Below are 14,816 nucleotides of genomic sequence, written 5' to 3'. Positions count from 1 at the left end.
GCTTTTGCTGTCTACCTGGCCACTGCATCTGAGTTCGGATTGCTGTCCAGAGCGGTCACAGTGGAGCACTGTGGGATACCGCCCGGAGGCCAATACCGTCAATTTGCAGCCACACTAACCCTAATCCGATATGGTAATACTGATTTTAGCACTACTGCTCTCATTGGGGAGGAGTACAGAAACCGACTGAAAGAGCCCTTTATATTGATATAAAGGGCCTCTGTGTGGACAGGTACAGCGTTAAATCGGTTTAACGCTGCTAAAATCGGTTTAAACGCATAGTTTAGACCAGGCCAAAGATATAGATATTTGCATTTCATCAAACTAAGAAGGAGAGTAACAAAAGATTCTCCTGTGACAAAGCTCCATTAAATTCAGCCAAAATAAGTAACTTGTGTTATAATTAAAGATGTGAACATTTTTCTTTACTTCAAAGGGAGGAAATGAGCTGTGGTGACCACAGCAATGAAAGTGGCATGGAAGGTAACAGAAATAGGAGTGTGAAGGGAGTGCATCTGCAATCACATTGTCAGGAGCAGAGCAGCAGTAGGCAGTGAGGAACTCTGTATTCTCACCAGGGAGTGGCAAGGACAGAGGAAAATGGTGAGTAGTTTCAGGGGGAGGAGGAAGATAATTAACTTTGTTCTTTCACCGGCAGCCATCGCCATAGTATCCAGAAAGGTCTTGCTCTACTCTGCTCTACACTCTACAAGAATAAAAATTATTGTTAGGTGTAGCACGGTGCTTACCCTGCTCCTGCCCTGAAGGGCTTAAAACAGCTCTGGGGGAAGGTTGTGGCTGGGAGCTACTAAGCTGGGCTGATTGGGAAGTGGCTGCAGCTGGGCCACGCCCCAACCAGGCCACAGCTGGCCTGTATAAAGAGGCCAGGAGCAAACAGTCTCTCTCTAGCTATAGAGGGAGAAGGGCCTGGCTGTAGGGAGCTAAGGACAGAGTACCTGAGTGATGCAGGGCTGGGGACAGTCTGAGGAGCTGGGGAGTTCCAGCCTGGAAAGACCCAGGCTGTGGCCTAGCATTGGGCTATAAGGTACTGGGGGTTGCAGAGGGCAGCCCAGGGGTAGGCCAAGGCAGCAGGTCCAAACCCTCCTTGACAGTGATGAGTAGACTGATACCGCAGTCTGCCCCAGGACGTGGCGCTAGACAATGACTGACAGTAGCCATATCCTAGGCAAGGTGGGGAAGTAGGTGGGGATTCCCCGGGGAGGGGGGAACCTAAGACTGAGGGGTTACTGACAGGGGGCAGCACCCTAGGTAGAAGGGCACCGGGTCCAGGGAGGGACACAAGGCCAGAGGACAGGTGGACTGCCGGCCTGCAGAGGGCGCTCCGGAGCTGGAATGAGCTAATTCCTAGAAGTAACCAGGAGGCGTTGCCAGGTGAGTCTGCACCTCTACATTAGGGTTCAAGCTTCAGCTTGTCACTAAAAATAGCTCTGGCTTAGAGTACTGCCCTGTAGCACATCTGAATCCTGAAGAAGAGCTCTGTGTGGCTCGAAAGTTTGTCTCTCTCACCAACACAAATTGGTCCAATAAAAGATATTAACCTCACCCGCCTTGTCTCTGCTTCCCTCACTGTCAGACTTGCTAAGGGCACGAACAAGGCTCTGCCCTCCCTGACAATCCTGCTATTTGCCAGAATAGGCCATCTTGGTGTGCTGTTTTTCTTGTTTGTTTTTTTTTTTAAACAAGAACAATTTTTTGGCCTATTGCTCAACCTCAACCTGAGGATGAGTGGAATGCTTTTCATCTGGTCCCCACCCTCTGACCTGTCTAGCTTGGGTGGCCCTTCCAGGGGTTAAAATCCCCCATCAACATAAGCTCTCAGGGCCACTGGAACACACAAGCCTCCACCCGCAATAAGGTGCAGTATCCAGGGACGTTTTCTAGTACTTGGTCAAAAGTTATCATACAGTATCTTCAGTCCTGGGCTACTGCATTCAATGCCCTGGGCTCCAAAGAGCATTATACTGTGTCATCCATCCTAAGCAATTTATCGCCATAAAACAAGCAAACCTGTTTGTTTCCTTGGAGACTAAATACATTGGAGTTTTGAAGAAAGGTCAAATGTAGCAAAAGATAAATTCATTTATTTGGATATTGAGCACAGGTTGAAGGGGCAATCGGAATGACAGAAAGCCACACTAAACGAGTAAATTAAGGCCTGGTCTACACTATAGTATATATCAGTATAACTACATCGCTCGGGGGTGTGAAAAATCCACAGCCCTGAGCAACATAACTGTACCAACCTAACGCCCATGTAGTCAGCCTGTGTTGGCGGGAGAGCTTCTTCCACCAACATAGCTACTGCCTCTCAGGGAGGTGGATTAACTGTGTCAACGGCAGAGCTCTCTCCCCTTGGCTTAGAGCGTCTTCGTTAGAGCACTACAGCAGTGCAATGGCATCAGTACAGCTGCACCGATGTAGCATTTTAAGGCCTACAGAGCCCAGCATTCTGAAGCGTTAGATTTTGGTCTTTCTGGTAGAAGAAACAAACAACAGAAGAGGTGGGTGGGTGTGCTGCTATGGAGAGACTGGTCAGTTTATGTAAACCTACATGCTAAGGTTATTGCGAGCTGCCCACACCTCTTAGCATTCAGACTCACAGGGGTTCTATTAGGTCATAAAGATCACAGTTCACTCTCCTAGGGCCTGTTGTACTGATTTCGTAACTTAGGCCATGTCTATACACACAGCGCTGAAGCTGTACTGATACAGCTGCGCCACGGCACCGTGTATGGTGAAGACACTCTATGCTAATGGGAGAAAGCTCTTCTGTCGGAATAGAAAACCCATTTCCATGAGCAGCAGACGCAACCTTGGCAGGAGAAGCTCTCCCAACACAGTGCTGTGCACACGAGCACTTATGTCGGTGTAACTTGTATGGCTCTGAGAGTGATTTATTCACCCCCAAAGTGACATAAATTATGTCAGCATAAGCTGCAGTGTAGACATAGCCTTAGACTTGTGACTCAAACTCTGTCTGTGCAGGAACAGTAGCATTCATGGAGCTGGAGGACCACAGCCAACATCTGGAAGCTCTGGCCCTGATTCCCCTCTCACTTACACCAGTTTTATACTGATGAGAGTCCACTTGATTTTATGGAATTATTCCCGATTTACATCATTGTGTGGGAAAGACAACTTGATTCTCTTAAGAGTCCACTAAGTCTGGGATGAGGACAAGAGCAATCCTCTTCCATTAGTAAAACTTGAATTTGGTCTTCATTCCTGATTCACCACTGCGTAATGTGTATTTTTTCAGACAGTACATGACAGAATCCACCCTACTCTAAGCCTAACCTAGCTGAGCCCATTAAAGGTTTGAACAATCATGCTGCTCAAGTGATGAAGTCTCTACCACACACATCATCAGTGAAGATGTCATTATCCAGAAGTAGCCGCATACAGGGCACACTTTCTGCAGGGGAATAAGAAAATAACTATTAAGGTCAGTGAATAGCTTGCTAAATATAGGAATAAGCACAGAGAGGCCAAAAGTTTTCAGGGAGAGTCATTAAGTCATTAGTGAGTGACACTTTGTTCTAGTTCTTGTACAGCATGCTGACAGGAAAAATTCTTTCCTTCTGTGCTTGACTGAACAGCTCTGTACTGGCTCAGCCAATGGACTGTGACACAATTAGGCAGAAGTGTGTGTGTGTGCACACACAAGAATATGATAAAGCAGGATCTGCAGATGTTATTGTAGCTTTGCTAGTCACAGGATAACAGAGAGAAGGTGGGTGAAGTAATATCTTTTATTGGTCCAACTTCTGTTGGTGAGAGAGATGAGCTTACACACAGCTCTTCTTCAGGTCTCGGAAGTGCACTCAGATGGGACATTCTGGATATGTCTACACTGCAGTTAGACACTCGCAGCTAATCCAAGCTGACTCAGGCTTGTGGGGCTTTGGCTAAGGTGTTTAATTACAGTGCAGATGTTGGGTTCTGGCTGCAGCCCAAGCTCTGGGATCCCTCCACCTCACAGGGTCCTGGAGCTTGGGCTCTGGCACAAAGCCCAAATGTCTGCACCACAATTAAACAGCCCCTTTGCCCAAGCCTGATGAGCCTGAGTCAGTTGGCATGGACTAGCCAGGCATTTTTCAGTATAGATATACCCTAACAGTACCTTTCCCAGACGTGAAGAAGACCTCTGTATAAGATTGAAAGCTTATCTCCCTCACTAATAGGAGTTGGTCTAATAAAAGATTACCATCTCACCCACCTTGTCTTGCTAATAACGCAGGATAATCATTTTTAGATTAATGAGATATTTTCTTTCCCCTCTCTCTACAAATCTTACTATTCATAGAACGTGGCCAGGAAAAGAAATGCACGTTTGGCTCACCAACTTCCTTAGTTTTCAAAGTTTACTCACAGTAGTTTATGTACTAAGGTGCGCCTTTGTTTACAGTAAATAGTACAAGGCGCTTAAAAATCAAAGCCAGCAGTCTCATATTTATGAGTGATTCTATAAAGCTGCATGTGCCTGGGCATGTCCATTCATGCACATAGTGACTCCAACTTCTCATCCTGTGCGTCAATTTTTTAAAGAGATTCTCTCACTCCTCCCCTCCCAATACCCTACTGATGGTTCCCAAAGCATGTCATTCTATGGACCCTCTGTAACCATTCTTCAGGCCACTAGTGGTCCAGAGACGCGAGCTTCAGAACCATAGAGAGAAAAAGATTTTGAACAAAACAAAAAAACCTTCAATTTTCCTAATAAACTCAGAAAAACTAACTTAAAATTATGGGAGAAATATCACAGTTAATGTGTTTTCCAAAAAGGCTGGTGCTCTACATCACATATATGGCAAGGTCATCTTTTTCAGCCACCGTTTTTCAGAGTATCAGTCAGATTTTTTGCAGACCCTTCTCACATCTGCTCCTCTCCTCTGACTCAAGCTTTCATTTAAGTTGCTTGGCAACTTTTGTTACTGTGAGCTCACTTCAATACAAGTCTACAAAGACAATGTATTGTCATCAGATATGGAATTTTCCTTAGGGCCTCCACCCCAAATCATCCACCACCTCTCAGTATCACGGAATCAAATTCCATTCCTAAAGTATTTTCAGCATGACTGGTTATATATTTCCAATTAAATTTAAGGTGTGAAGTCTCAGAGGGCAAACTACAGTGCACAAGATTTTTAGGAATGACAATACATTCATTCTCTTTCTCTCTCTCTCTCTCATGTACTTTCTTCTTTAAACATCCATGAAAATGTAAACAATGCGCTTGGCAAAGCACCGTCAGTGCATCTGCTTCAAAGCGTACGGCCACACTGTAGTAAGATGAGGCCCTGAAACATAAACTCTTGTATCAAAGGCCCAGTCTGAGGCTGAACCAAAGTACTTCCAGGCATTGCTAAGCAAAAGCTGGCCTGTGAGCCAGAGGCAAGCCCCACTCACAGAAGTGGCAAGAAGAGGGCTGCTAGAAGCAGGTGCATTCACATATAAGTGCTAATAAGAGGAACTTATGCCAAGATGGCACCTGGACATCCCGATACGAGGACACTCCACAGAGATAACAAGGAACAGGCAGGTGCATCTTAAAGACAGGGTCAAAAGGACAGCATGATGGATAGATCTGTTTGTTTGAAACAAAAGGATAAAAGGGGGAAGACAGAACCCTAATGAGTCAAGGGGCTGTACCTCAATACATCAAGAGGGATGAGTAATCTGTCCTGGAACCGCACAAAAATAGGTCCCAGAGTGCACATCTTTGTCCAGCCTAGAGGGCAGTGGAGTGTCCCGCCACTGACTGAGCTGTGTCCATTGCCAGGGGACACATATTTGTAGTATGTCCTGTAGAGTCTACAGGAAACTATTACTGTGCTTCATTTGACAATAAACCTGGCTTGGGTTCCTTCGTACCTTACTAGAGTCTGTGGTCTTTGGGGGTTCTCTCGGGGTTTGCTGTGACAGCTACCTGCGTAGAACTGGGGCAGCACACAGAGGGAACACGCACACAGCCGACTGTTATCATCACTGAACCAGAGCAGAGCACCACATCGTTAGCTACTGACAACACACACTACAGGGCTGTGGACTACCTAACATTACAACAGTACAACTCAGATTCAAAAGGTCGTTTTCTACTTTACATTTTCTGTGCATGATCTGTTTCTGTACTAAATTATTCCCACTTATACTGTTCAACAAAGGGGGTTAAATTTTTATACTGAAGCACCGGAGAGTAGTTAAATGCAATAAACTAAGTATTTTTATTATTCCTACAGCTAGGGTAATCTGGCAGATGGTTCATAATTTTGGTTAGAAGTGACCATTTGTACTTAAAATTCTGTATTTGAGTACATGTATTTATATAATAAGTGTACATGGAGTTTAAATGTTTTATATATACTATTTTATCAATCATACATGTGTTTATGGGATTCCTTTCGGCTTTTCAAGAGCAATATCTCAGATATCTTTATTCAGTGACCAGTTCTCATCATTCCTTTGTGAGGTTTCTTACTACAGGCTTTATTATAATATAATACTCCTTCTCTTGACAAATGTCAAAAGTGCTTTACACAGGCTATTCTCACAATCATCTCTGGAAGTAAGTAATTAAATATCGCCTCTCACAAATAGGGTACGCTGAGGCATATAGTGAGAGCAATTTGCCTAAGAATTTACTTCCTGTGGAAATGCCCTTAGAAACCTGTTTAGATTCTATGACTTCTGAGAGTTTCGCCTGTAAAGGGATTCTTATCCATCTCACGAGAGGAGAAAGAGCTTATTAAAAGCTGAAAAATTAGATTCATACTTTTCTCCTTTATTCTATTACCCCTCCACAGCTATGAGTGACAGGAGATTTCAGCCATTCAGCAAGGTTATGCAAGCGAACTAGCAGCAATGCAGCAAGTCTGATGCAGAATCAAAGGCTGACTGAGTGCATATTTAAGAACACAAGTGAAAAGAACAGAGTAACCTATCATCCAGTCTCAGCTTCTGGCAGTCAGAGGTTTAGGGTAACCCAGAGCGCGGGGTTACGTCTCTGACCATCCTGGCTAACAGTCATTGATGGACCTATCCTCCATGGACTTATTTAATTCTTTTTTGAACACAGTTATGGTTTTTACCTTCACAACATCCCCTGGCAATGAGTTCCACAGGTTAACTGTGCATCGTGTGAAGACGTACTTTCTCTGAAAACATCCATTCAATGTGCAGCAGCAGTCCAAAAAAAGTGAACAGAATGTTGGGAATCATTAAGAAAGGGATAGATAATAAGACAGAAAATATCATATTGCCACTGTATAAATCCATGGTACGCCCACAGCTTGAATACTGCATTCAGATGTGGCCACCCCATCTCAGAAAAGATATATTGGACTTGGAACAGGTTCAGAAAAGGGCAACAAAAATGATTACGGGTATGGAACGGCTGCCATATGAAGAGAGATTAATAAGACTGGGACTTTTCAGCCTGGAAAAGAGATGACTAAGGAGGGATATGATAGAGGTCTATTAAATCATGAGTGGTGTGGAGAAAGTGAATAAGGAAGTGTTATTTAGTCCTTCTCATAACACAAGAACTAGGGGTCACCAAATGAAATTAATAGGCAGCAGGTTTAAAACAAACAAAAGGAAGTATTTTTTCACATAACACACAGTCAACTTATCTTTGCCAGAGGATGTTGTGAAGGCCAAGACTATAACAGGGTTCAAAAAAGAACTAGATAAGTTTAAGGTGGATAGATCCATCAAGGGCTATTAGCCAGGGTGGGCAGGGATGGTGGCCCTAACCTCTGTTTGCCAGAAGCTGGGAATGGGCAACAAGGGATGGATCACTTGATGACCTGTTCTGTTCATTCCCTCTGGGGCATCTGGCATTAGTCCAGTATCCTGTCTTCCGACAATGGCCAGATGGACCTTTTGTCTGACCCAGTATGGCTGTTCTTATGTTCCAATGTTTTAACTTCTCTGGTGGAGTGTCTTTGTTTAGTGAAGACAGTTTTAAAGTGTGTTAAGGTGTACATCCCAGACTCTCTCCTCGAAGCATGCTCTGTGGTTTGTGTGTGCCTAGGTGTACATAACAGATTTCTAGGTATGTTTGGAGTGGTTACAGGTGTCAATAAATGATTACAACCCATGCTCAATGGGAATCACATCCTGAAAGAAATCTTTCCCAATCCCCCACTTCTGGCTTTCATGACACCCTCCAACCTCCCCAAGCTCATCGTCAGAAGCAAGCTTCCTACACACCAACTCACATCGGCACCAGATCCTGCAAGAACAACAGATGCAAAACCTGAAGACGTATCTGCACTGCTACGGTGATTAATACCTTCCATAACACACCTTTCAAGATCTGTGTGTCCTACACATTGCTATCACAACATGCAGTATACATCATCCAGTGAATTAAATGTCCCAATTACAACTACATGGGTGAAACAAGACCATCATTATGCTCTCAGATGAACTCATACACAAAAATTATAAGACAAAAACACCTCTGGGAGAACACTTTTTACAAAATGATCACTCCGTATCTGATCTCTCAGTCCTCATCCTCAAAGGAAATTTGCACAATACCTTCAAAAGGTAAGCCTGGGAGCTTAAATTCATCACTTTGCTAGACACCAAAGGCCACAAAGTTAATAAAGACACTGGATTTATGGCTCATTAAAACAACCTGTAGCCCCTAACCCTCCTGTCAACGTTCCTTCCCCACTCTGAACTCTAGGGTACAGATGTAGGGACCTGCAGGAGAATCTCTAAGTTTAATTACCAGCTTAGATCTGGTTTTACTGCCACCACCCAAATCCTTTAAGAGTTATTTGGGAAACTCTGTCTACCTTCCCCGCAGACTATCTTCCTCCCAGAAACCTAGAGAGACTTCTCCACCAAGTTCCTGGTGAGTGCAGATCCAACCCCTTTGGATCTTAAAACAAGGAAAAATCAATCAAGTTCTTAAAAAGAAGGCTTTTAATTAAAGAAAGAAAGGTAAAAATCATCTCTGTAAAATCAGGATGGAAAATAACTTTACAAGGTAATCAGATTCATAGAGCCCAAAGGAACCCCCTCTAGCCTTAGGTTCAAAGTTACAGCAAACAGAGGTAAATCCTCTTAGCAAAAAGGAACATTTACAAGTTGAGAAAACAAAGATAAACCTAACACGCCTTGCCTGGCTGTTACTTACAAGTTTGAAATATGAAAGACTGGTTCAGAAGATTTGGAGAGCCTGGATTGATGTCTGGTCCCTCTTAGTCCCAAGAGCGAACATAGCAAAGAGCACACAAACACAAGCCTTCCCCCCCACCAAGATGTGAAAGTATCTTGTCCCCTTATTGATCCTTTGGGTCAGGTGTCAGCCAGGTTACCTGAGCTTCTTAACCCTTTACAGGGTAAGGATTTTGGTGTCTCTGGCCAGGAGGAATTTTACAGTATTGTACACAGGAGGGCTATTCTCTTCCCTTTATAGTTATGACACCTCCTTTGTCCTAAGACTGTAGAAATATTAATTGCCCACTTTACCTGGAATGGTCTCTCGCAATATGTGTTTACTCTGTATCTGTTACACCTTGTATTTAGTTGTGAGAGTACCTATTCCAAGCATGAAGAAGAGCTCTGTGTAAGCTTGAAAGCTTCTTTCTTTCATCAACACAAGTTGGTCCAATAAAAGATACTACTACCTCACCCACCTTGTCTTACAGTACAAACTATTATATGTTTATATAACACCTTTTAATCAAACAACATGGACTGTGCACCTATACCGAACCTTTAAGAGCGATATGAATGAATCAATCACCCATACCACCAAAAAGGTAGCCACTGCCTAGGAAACAACAACCCTCCAGAACAGTGTAGGACAGGAAGAGAGGACAAATACTATAACTAAGGCTGCGTTTTAGTCACAGGTATTTTTAGTAAAAGTCATGGACAGGTCACGGGCAGTAAACAAAAATTCACATTCTGTGACCTCTGCATGACTTGTACTATATACCCTAGACTGAATCTTGGGGGGAGGGAGGACTTGGGGGTGCCACAGGTGCTCGTGGGGGGACAGCCCAGCAGGTGCCATGGGTGCTAGGGGGGGAGGTGCCTGGGGTACTGGGGGGGCAGTCTGGGGGATACCACAAGTTGTTGGGGGGGAGCAGCCCGGGACCACCACTGGTGCCGGGGAGGCAGGCGGCAGTGCACAGTCCAGGACCCCCGCTGGTGCTGGGGAGCTGCTCAGGTGGCCCCTGGGCCAGCCGCACCAACCGCTGCAGAACTCACGGAGGTTGCAGAAAGTCACGGAATCCGTGATTTCTGTGACCTCCGGGACATTCTCCCGGCCTTAATTATAACCATCAGGAATTCAAGGAAGCAGACTGCAATTATCGTAGCTGGATTCTGGTGAGGACACGAGGGTCAACACCCCTATTCCTGTAAATGCTGCCAAGGGGTCTTCAACCCTCAGAAACGGTTTTACTTAATTGCCTCAGCATACAGGGCTGGACTTGATGACCACTCTAAGTTCCTTCCAGCCCTGTAATTCTATGATCTATAACTCCTCAGAAAGAGAAAACTGAGGCCAGAGGGAGTGGAGCAGGAAATACAATGGCAGGTTCAAAGCCTATAACAGACACAAATCAACTGCTTCAGTCACCCACAGCCCACGTTATACAGGACTAAATGCCACACTGCTGTGTATTACACATGCAAAACTAATCACTCTTTTAAAAAGGAAAGAGAAAAATGCTAAAAGCTAGGAAACCACATAACGGAGGTTGGTGAGTCATTCTTGCCTGCAGCATTTAAAAGAGCCCAAAGCAACCTGCTAAGTGAGTGGGTTTCTGTCTAATCTTCACCAAACTATGCAGATTATTCTAACGGTGTTTGGCCATCAATAATCATTTCCAGACCTCAGCTCTTGGTACATTTATAAAAGATGTGGATTATAAAAAGAATTTGGTAGGAACCAGGGCGAAGAGATGCACAAATGCAATTCAATAGTGTCAGCATGACAACTGCAAGTTTGCACAGTACCTAAAGGACTGTAGTTTAGTAGTGCACTTTGAAACAACAATTTATAGCTTCTGTCATGCTGGAAGAGGAGCATAGAGGATATACCTCTCTCTCTCAGGACATGTCTACACTACAAAATTATGTCGACCTAAGATACATCAGTATACAGCCGTCACAGTAATTACATTGCTTTTACATGCTTACCAGGAGCATTTGCAGAAGTACTGTCAGCATGAGACATGTGGGATGGCTTCTGAAAGCCAGTAACGGTCAACGTCAGCAATGCAGTGGCTACACTGACACTGCATTGACCTAACTACGTCAACCTAAACTACACGCCTCTTGAGGAGGTGGAGTTATTAAGTCAGAGTAGCAGGGCAATTACATCAGCGGGAACAAAATTTTAGCATAGACGCTTCCGTAGTTAGGGTGACGTAAGCTGTCTTGTGTCAACCTAACTCTGTAGCATAGACTAGGCCTCAGACTTGGTCTACACTACAAACGTATGCCAGTATAACTGTGTCACTATAACCATGAGCGACATAGTTATGCTGACCTAATGCCCGGTATAGACAGTGCTATGTCGACAGGAAAGCTTCTCTTGTTGACACAGCTATGGCCTTTTGGGGAGATGGAGTACCTATGCCAATGGCAGAAGCTCTCTCATCAGCACAGGTAGCATCTTCACTAAATGCTACAAAGACAGACCGCATAGCATCTTTCACTAAGGTATCAAAGTACTGGATGCACTACATGTCTAATTTTAGTATTCAGCCAAGACCAGAATAACTGAAAGCCCAAGCCAAAAACAGTATATGTTGCAATAAATACAATATAGCAGAGAATTAAAGTTATACTGGCCCAAGATCATATTATAGCAAATGTATAAAAAGTTTAATGCGTTAAAAAAAACTAAAGGATAATTAAAAAAAAAATAGCCACAATCTCCACAGGCAAGCGCTGTATTTGTAAAAAGCTGTTCTCCAATTTTAAAAAACAAAAGAGCTTCCTTCAGTTGTCAGTCCTGGACTACGAACACTTTATATATACACACACCTTAGCTGCAGGAGCTATTTCTACCCTTCAGTAATATTTTAACATTTATTGACCTCAGCCAGCTGTAAAGACCACCATTTCCAGCTCCCCACCAAAAAGGGCACCATTTTTAAGGGAGTTGCTTATAGAGCAAATCAACACTTAAGATACGTCCAGACTACCCGCTGTATCGGCGGGTAGCGATCGATTTATCGGGGATTGATATATCGCGTCTCGTCGAGACGTGATATAATCGATCCCCGAACGCGCTCTCTGTCGACTCCAGGACTCCACCAGAGCTAGTGGCAGTAGCGGAGTCAATGGGGGAGCCACGGCCGTTGATCCCATGCCGTGAGGACGAGAGGTAAGTCGGAATAAGATACATCAACACCCCCCTCACCCCCACCCCACATGTAGACCAGGCTGGAATCATATAGGATGCAGAGATCAGAAACTCATTCTGATTCCTGGAGCCAGTGGCTCTGCTCTGGCAGTATTCATAAGTTCCACAGAGAGGAGAATCACCAGATCTGTAGACCACACAGAGCTTCTAAACATCCTATGCTATATGAATACGTGGCGCTCCTGCAGCTCCTAACCCTACTACCCAGAGGCTGTGCACCACAGTTGGGATTCATGCAGCTCTGAAGCCACCACAGTAGCTACCATACATGTTCATATACTACATGAGTCACCTTCTTTACCCACAGAGCAATAATTAACTTTTAGCTGTAAATTGGGCATAGGTGTGAAGAAGAGATGTACAAAAGGATCAGCTTATACGCACCCACCTGTATTACCCCCTTTTCACCGTGCATGAGCTGATTAAGCTCATGTGTATTTGCTTCTCTTTTCCAGTCCTATATATTTATCCCTCACCCACCTCGTTCCTTCTTCTTCAAATGGAATTTCTAGGGGGATTATGCTGCCAGGTACTGATGCTGTTGCAGGGAGAAGAAGGAAGTGGCCATGAAGCAGATATCGAGGGGAGCTGGCACTACTTCCAGAGAGGATCACTGGACTTCTTTTGAATGGTTCTGGATGAGCTTTTCCTCGTCATGTAGCCAGTCAGAACTCTAACCCAGTTACTTCACTTTGGAGTAGAGAAATGTAAATCGGTGTGAGTTAAGCCTAGACCTAGTTAAAGCCAAAACCCAGAATGGCCCTTGTTACATAGGTAATGATCTTCATTGCTAAGACTGCTTCATGAGATTGTCAGCAAAATCTGGAGGCCCTGCATACATTCCAATTTGATGCTTTCTTGCCATTATTCACTATGCAGACATAGGAAAAGGGAGTTGCAGGCTTACAGAAACAGTTTTATTGTTGTATGTGTATGTTATATGGCTGAGATCAAACACCTCTGCAAAAAGGAAGAGCTAATGCTGTGGAGTGCATTTGATATTTTGCTATAAACAGGACAGAGGGCGGGACAGTGCACTCACACACAGCTATTTATACACATTCCCTGGCTTTTTCAAAGCATTCATGACTGCAGTTCCATACCTTCCAAGATGAAAAGCTGCTGTTACACACTGTATCTAACTCCACTGCCAGCAAGAATCTGGATTGTGTTATTTCAGTTCAGAGCTCTCTGATTAAGAAATTGTTTGTGCTGATACTGTCAGTTACCCAGTACATTCAAGCTTTTTCTTCAGTACTGTATATATCTTCTTTCCTCTAGAGGTTTCATTTTATTCTTCAAACTTTCCTGGTATTTAAACATGTTTCACCAACATCCAGGCTCTAAGCAGCAATGTAACAAACTGGCCAAAAAGAGCAGAAGTAGGGTTTTTTCAATCCTTTGTAGCTGCTGGTACTACTAATATTTTGATCATTTTACTATTTGAGCTTTCAAGTGTTCCATAAAAGATCAATATATTAAACCACAACTGGAATTGTTGAGGAATATTCATCTGTGGAATTCCTAACGCTCTTAATCTTTTGAGAAACAGAGATCATTAAGAGATTGCTAGCTTGTGCACCTGACTTGAAAGGGATTTCATTTTTCTACTCAGCAGTTTCTTAGATCTTCCTGAAAAAGCAGTTTTGGTGGTGCCCTTGGCATGTATTCACAAGTGTTACAATAAATGATGGTTGTGTAACTTTTACAAGCGAAAAGCTCCATGAATTCCCAAGCAAAATAAGAACCAGTTAATTAAAAGAGAGTTTGCTTCAGTTATAAGATTTTAACTTATCAGAACTTAGACGAAAACCGAATTCACTAGCTATGTTGATTTCTTACAAGTTGCATTTCACGTTATACAGTCAGTTTCACTTTCCTGGGTCTCATGCTCTACCACAAAGTAGCAGTAGTTTAGATTCACAGTGCTATAAAGGAATGATTAAATGTCCATCCCATAAAAAACATGCCGTCTCCTCCCTTTGTTATTGCCAGCATATGAACAAAGCCTATTGAGAGATAGCACCCTAGATGCATTGAACACAGCGATCCACCTTAGGGCAGCTACTCATTTCTTCCCTAGCTATCACCTTCTCTTGGCGAAACACCAAGTTGAAATCCATACACGATAGGGCCTTGCAATTCTCCTACTCACCTGGATGTTTATTTGGTTATCAGGTGGAGTGTTTTCAGGATGAAAAATGGCCAAAAGTTTTCCTCAAAAAAACTCTGAATGCAGGTGCATTCAGGCTCTAATTCCTTAAGTTAAAAATCCACGGAAGAATCAAGGAAATTTTCCTCTTGGAGGAATTTGTCTGCTAAGACAAAACGAGTAAGAGACGATGACCCTTCTGGGTACATGCACTGCGGACAGAGTCAGCAAACTGCT

General features: G+C 43.7%; 1 protein-coding gene across 5 annotated transcripts in view; it reads right to left on the bottom strand.

The window, feature by feature from the left end:
* STIM1 (stromal interaction molecule 1) overlaps positions 1-14,816 on the bottom strand; it is a 174,623-nt gene that overhangs the window by 111,501 nt on the left and 48,306 nt on the right. The window lies entirely within an intron of this gene.

Source organism: Chelonoidis abingdonii, chromosome 1, assembly GCF_003597395.2.
Source record: "Chelonoidis abingdonii isolate Lonesome George chromosome 1, CheloAbing_2.0, whole genome shotgun sequence".
Classification (NCBI taxonomy): Eukaryota; Metazoa; Chordata; order Testudines; family Testudinidae; genus Chelonoidis; species Chelonoidis abingdonii.
This window is presented reverse-complemented; position numbering and strand designations above follow the sequence as displayed.